This window comes from Anomaloglossus baeobatrachus, chromosome 5 (assembly GCF_048569485.1).
Source record: "Anomaloglossus baeobatrachus isolate aAnoBae1 chromosome 5, aAnoBae1.hap1, whole genome shotgun sequence".
Taxonomy (NCBI): Eukaryota; Metazoa; Chordata; class Amphibia; order Anura; family Aromobatidae; genus Anomaloglossus; species Anomaloglossus baeobatrachus.
The window spans coordinates 397,627,126-397,633,125 of record NC_134357.1 but is presented as its reverse complement, the minus strand read 5'-3'; the positions used below and the strand labels follow the sequence as shown (position 1 = coordinate 397,633,125).

The window sequence follows — 6,000 nt, the reverse complement described above, 5'->3', positions numbered from 1 at the left end:
GTAATCCGAGATGCTGTGTGGAAAGTGCGACAGCGGAAGCGAAGACTGGCTCTTCCTGAGAGAGGGACAATAGACGGGAGCGGATAGAGCTGAGGCGGCGAGGTGAGTGCGGGGCTTCTGTGCTCCTGGGCACCGGGAGCGGAGGGCTACGGAGCTCAGGAAGATGGAGGACGGCCGGGGCTATGGGCATAGAACCGGGGAGCGAGCGGCGAGAAGCCGTGGCTGTGCGGCCTAGTGGGTGCTGGAAGGGGTGACACAAAGGAAAGTGTACACACGTGTACTGGAGGGGGTGACACAAGGAGAGTGTGTGTGTATATATATATATGTGTATATAATGTACTGGAGGGGGTGACACAAGGAGAGTGTGTATGTATGTATGTGTATGTATATATATATATATATATATATATATATATATATATATATATACACTGGAGGGGGTGACAAAGGAAAGTGTATACACATGTACTGGAGGGGGTGACACAAGGAGAGTGTGTATGTATGTATGTATATATATATATATATATATATATATATATATACTGGAGGGGGTGACAAAGGAAAGTGTATACACATGTACTGGAGGGGGTGACACAAGGAGAGTGTGTATGTATATATATATGTATATATATACTAGAAGGTGGCCCGATTCTACGCATCGGGTATTCTAGAATTTACGTATTGTGTAGTTCATGTATGATTTTTGTTATATATATATATATATATATATATATATATATATATATATATATATATATATATATATATATATATATATATATATATGAGATGTTGTTGTGTGTAGTTACCAAGTGTTTGTGTAGGCGCTGTACATGTTCTGGGTGTTGTCTGGGTGTGACGGGGGGTGAGAGCGGTGTTGTATGTGTGTTGCGTTGTTTGTGGAGCGCTGTGTGTCTGTAGCGTTGTGTGTGTGTGTTGCGCGGTTTGTGTGTGTGTGGTGTGTTTTGGGGGGAGGTATGTTTTGTGCAATGTGTGTGTTGTGCGGTATGTGCGTATATTTGTGTGTGCCGCGGTGTTTGTGTGTTGCGTGTTGTGTGTGTGCAGCGTTGTCTGTGTGTGTGGGTGTCTGTGTAGGGCAGTTGTTTGTGGTTCCCAGTGTGTGGTGTGTTGTGCAGTGCGCGCGCGCGTGTGTGTGTGTGCATCAGCCTCTCTTCTCTCAGCCTACCTCTCCCAGCCTCCCTCCTCCCAGCCTCCCTCAGCATCAGCCTCCCTCTCCCAGCCTCCCCAAGCATCAGCCTCCACCAGCATCAGCCTCTCTCCTTCCAGCCTCCCCCAGCATCAGCCTCCGACAGCATCAGCCTCCCTCTCCCAGCCTTCCCCAGGATCAGCCTCTCTCCTCCCAGCCTCCGTCCTCCCAGCCTTCCCCAGCATCAGCTTTCCCCTCCCAGCCTCCCTCAGCATCAGCCTTCCCCAGCCTCAGCCTCTCTCCTTCCAGCCTCCCCCAGCATCAGCCTCTCTCCTTCCAGCTTCCCTCAGCATCAGCCTCCCCTTCCCAGCCTTCCCCAGGATCAGCCTCTCTCCTCCCAGCCTCCTTCCTCCCAGCCTCCCCCTCCCAGCCTCCACCAGCATCAGCCTTCCGCTCCCAGTTTCCCCCAGCATCAGCCTCCCCATGCATCAGCCTCCACCAGCATCAGCCTCTCTCCTTCCAGCCTCCCCCAGCATCAGCCTCCCCTTCCCAGCCTTCCCCAGGATCAGCCTCTCTCCTCCCAGCCTCCTTCCTCCCAGCCTCCCTCAGCATCAGCCTTCCGCTCCCAGTCTCCCCAAGCATCAGCCTCCACCAGCATCAGCCTCTCTCCTTCCAGCCTCCCCCAGCATCAGCCTCTCTCCTTCCAGCCTCCCTCAGCATCAGCCTCCCGTTCCCAGCCTTCCCCAGGATCAGCCTCTCTCCTCCCAGCCTCCTTCCTCCCAGCCTCCCTCAGCATCAGCCTTCCCCTCCCAGTCTCCCCCAGCATCAGCCTCCCCAAGCATCAGCCTCCACCAGCATTAGCCTCTCTCCTTCCAGCCTCCCCCAGCATCAGCCTCCCCAAGCATCAGCCTCCACCAGCATCAGCCTCCCTCGTCCCAGCCTCCCCCTCCCAGCCTCCCCCAGCATCAGCCTCTCTCCTCCCAGCCTTCCCCATGATCAGCCTCTCTGCTCCCAGCCTCCTCCAGCACGCCGTGCTCCTCTGCCGACACTCACACACCCGATCGCATCCACTCACACACACCCGATCGCATCCACTCACACACACCCGATCGCATCCACTCACACACACCCGATCGCATCCACTCACACACACCCGATCGCATCCACTCACACACACAGACACTGACGATATCGCACATACGCGCTTATACTCACAACATCCGGGGATATCACATGCTTCTGGCCATGTGATCCTCCCGCAGGTCCTGGAAGCTCACAACAGCACAGTACCGCCGCCGAGAAGCAAGCGATATCCCAGGATGTTGTGAGTATGTGGATGCGATGTGATGTGTGAGGTGTGTGTGATCTGATTTGTGTGTGTGTGTATGTGTGTGTGCTGTTATGTGTCTGTATTTTCCGCCGCTGCAGGACCTTGATGTGTGGATGCGATGTGATGTGTGTGTGAGGTGTGTATGAGAGTGAGTGTGAGCCGGTGTACACTGGTAACTATGATACACATCGGGTAACTAAGGGACCTTAGTTACCCGATGTGTATAATGGTTACCAGCTTTCACGGCCTCCGTCAAGATGCCAGCATCGCAAGGTCATGTGTGGCGCTGCTGGGATCGTGACGGAGCCGGTGTAGAAGCAAGCGATATCCCAGCATGTTGTGAGTGTGTGGATGTGATGTGTAAGAGTGAGTGTGAGAGTGAGTGTGAGAGTGAGTGTGATCTGATGTGTGTGTGTGTGTACTCACCTGGGAGTCGCGGCTCCTTGTCAGTTGGGCCAGAGCGAGCGTGCATTGCGTGAGGGGGGCGGGGCCTGCAGAGAGCCGGGGCGAGAGGCCAATCCGTGTGGGGGGGCGGGGCCATGGCGAGCCCAGCGGCCAATCAGCTTTGTGTCACCGTAAGGACACCATTTCGGAGCATGACAGACAGACAGATAGACAGACAGACAGAATAAGGCAATTATATATATAGACTAGAAGGTGGCCCGATTCTACGCATCGGGTATTCTAGAATTTACGTATTGTGTAGTTCATGTATGATTTTTGTTATATATATATATATATATATGTTGTGTGTAGTTACCAAGTGTTTGTGTAGGCGCTGTACATGTTCTGGGTGTTGTCTGGGTGTGACGGGGGTGAGAGCGGTGTTGTATGTGTGTTGCGTTGTTTGTGGAGCGCTGTGTCTGTAGCGTTGTGTGTTGCGCGGTTTGTGTGTGTGTGGTGTGTTTTGGGGGGAGGTATGTTTTGTGCAATGTGTGTGTTGTGCGGTATGTGCGTATATTTGTGTGTGCCGCGGTGTTTGTGTGTTGGGTGTTGTGTGTGTGCAGCGTTGTCTGTGTGTGTGTGCAGCGTTGTCTGTGTGTGTGTAGGTGTCTGTGTAGGGCAGTTGTTTGTGGTTCCCAGTGTGTGTGTGTGTGTGTGTGTGTGGTGTGTTGTGCACTTCCCATTGTGCTCCATCCCCCATGCAGCGCACTCCCCATCGTGCTCCATCCCCCATGCAGCGCACTCCCAAACGTGCACCATCCGCCATGCTGCGCACTCCCAAACGTGCACCATCCGCCATGCTGCGCACTCCCAAACGTGCACCATCCGCCATGCTGCGCACTCCCAAACGTGCACCATCCGCCATGCTGCGCACTCCCAAACGTGCACCATCCGCCATGCTGCGCACTCCCAAACGTGCACCATCCGCCATGCTGCGCACTCCCAAACGTGCACCATCCGCCATGCTGCGCACTCCCAAACGTGCACCATCCGCCATGCTGCGCACTCCCAAACGTGCTCCATCCGCCATGCTGCGCACTCCCAAACGTGCTCCATCCGCCATGCTGCGCACTCCCAAACGTGCTCCATCCGCCATGCTGCGCACTCCCAAACGTGCTCCATCCGCCATGCTGCGCACTCCCAAACGTGCTCCATCCGCCATGCTGCGCACTCCCAAACGTGCTCCATCCGCCATGCTGCGCACTCCCAAACGTGCTCCATCCGCCATGCTGCGCACTCCCAAACGTGCTCCATCCGCCATGCTGCGCACTCCCAAACGTGCTCCATCCGCCATGCTGCGCACTCCCAAACGTGCTCCATCCGCCAAGCTGCGCACTCCCAAACGTGCTCCATCCGCCAAGCTGCGCACTCCCAAACGTGCTCCATCCGCCATGCTGCGCACTCCCAAACGTGCTCCATCCGCCATGCTGCGCACTCCCAAACGTGCTCCATCCGCCATGCTGCGCACTCCCAAACGTGCTCCATCCGCCATGCTGCGCACTCCCAAACGTGCTCCATCCGCCATGCTGCGCACTCCCAAACGTGCTCCATCCGCCATGCTGCGCACTCCCAAACGTGCTCCATCCGCCATGCTGCGCACTCCCAAACGTGCTCCATCCGCCATGCTGCGCACTCCCAAACGTGCTCCATCCGCCATGCTGCGCACTCCCAAACGTGCTCCATCCGCCATGCTGCGCACTCCCAAACGTGCTCCATCCGCCATGCTGCGCACTCCCAAACGTGCTCCATCCGCCATGCTGCGCACTCCCAAACGTGCTCCATCCGCCATGCTGCGCACTCCCAAACGTGCTCCATCCGCCATGCTGCGCACTCCCAAACGTGCTCCATCCGCCATGCTGCGCACTCCCAAACGTGCTCCATCCGCCATGCTGCGCACTCCCAAACGTGCTCCATCCGCCATGCTGCGCACTCCCAAACGTGCTCCATCCGCCATGCTGCGCACTCCCAAACGTGCTCCATCCGCCATGCTGCGCACTCCCAAACGTGCTCCATCCGCCATGCTGCGCACTCCCAAACGTGCTCCATCCGCCATGCTGCGCACTCCCAAACGTGCTCCATCCGCCATGCTGCGCACTCCCAAACGTGCTCCATCCGCCATGCTGCGCACTCCCAAACGTGCTCCATCCGCCATGCTGCGCACTCCCAAACGTGCTCCATCCGCCATGCTGCGCACTCCCAAACGTGCTCCATCCGCCATGCTGCGCACTCCCAAACGTGCTCCATCCGCCATGCTGCGCACTCCCAAACGTGCTCCATCCGCCATGCTGCGCACTCCCAAACGTGCTCCATCCGCCATGCTGCGCACTCCCAAACGTGCTCCATCCGCCATGCTGCGCACTCCCAAACGTGCTCCATCCGCCATGCTGCGCACTCCCAAACGTGCTCCATCCGCCATGCTGCGCACTCCCAAACGTGCTCCATCCGCCATGCTGCGCACTCCCAAACGTGCTCCATCCGCCATGCTGCGCACTCCCAAACGTGCTCCATCCGCCATGCTGCGCACTCCCAAACGTGCTCCATCCGCCATGCTGCGCACTCCCAAACGTGCTCCATCCGCCATGCTGCGCACTCCCAAACGTGCTCCATCCGCCATGCTGCGCACTCCCAAACGTGCTCCATCCGCCATGCTGCGCACTCCCAAACGTGCTCCATCCGCCATGCTGCGCACTCCCAAACGTGCTCCATCCGCCATGCTGCGCACTCCCAAACGTGCTCCATCCGCCATGCTGCGCACTCCCAAACGTGCTCCATCCGCCATGCTGCGCACTCCCAAACGTGCTCCATCCGCCATGCTGCGCACTCCCAAACGTGCTCCATTCCCCATGCTGCGCACTCCCAAACGTGCTCCATCCCCCATGCTGCGCACCCCCCATTGTAATCCATCCCCCATGCTGCACCAGCATCAGCCTCTCTACCCGCAGCATCAGCCTCTCTACCCGCAGCATCAGCCCCTCTCTGTCCCCAGCCTCAGCCCCTCTCTGTCCCCAGCCTCAGCCCCTCTCTGTCCCCAGCCTCAGCCCCTCTCTGTCCCCAGCCTCAGCCCCTCTCTGTCCCCAGC

The 6,000-nt window shown here is 57.4% G+C and overlaps 1 protein-coding gene across 2 annotated transcripts in view; it reads left to right on the top strand.

Annotated features, from left to right (window-relative positions):
- SMARCE1 (SWI/SNF related BAF chromatin remodeling complex subunit E1) overlaps positions 1 to 6,000 on the top strand; it is a 75,365-nt gene continuing 69,365 nt past the window's right edge. For both annotated transcript variants that reach the window (XM_075350161.1, XM_075350160.1), the window contains exon 1: positions 1 to 102. The gene's annotated coding sequence lies outside the window, so the exon portion shown is untranslated. The remainder of the gene's footprint in view (positions 103 to 6,000) is intronic.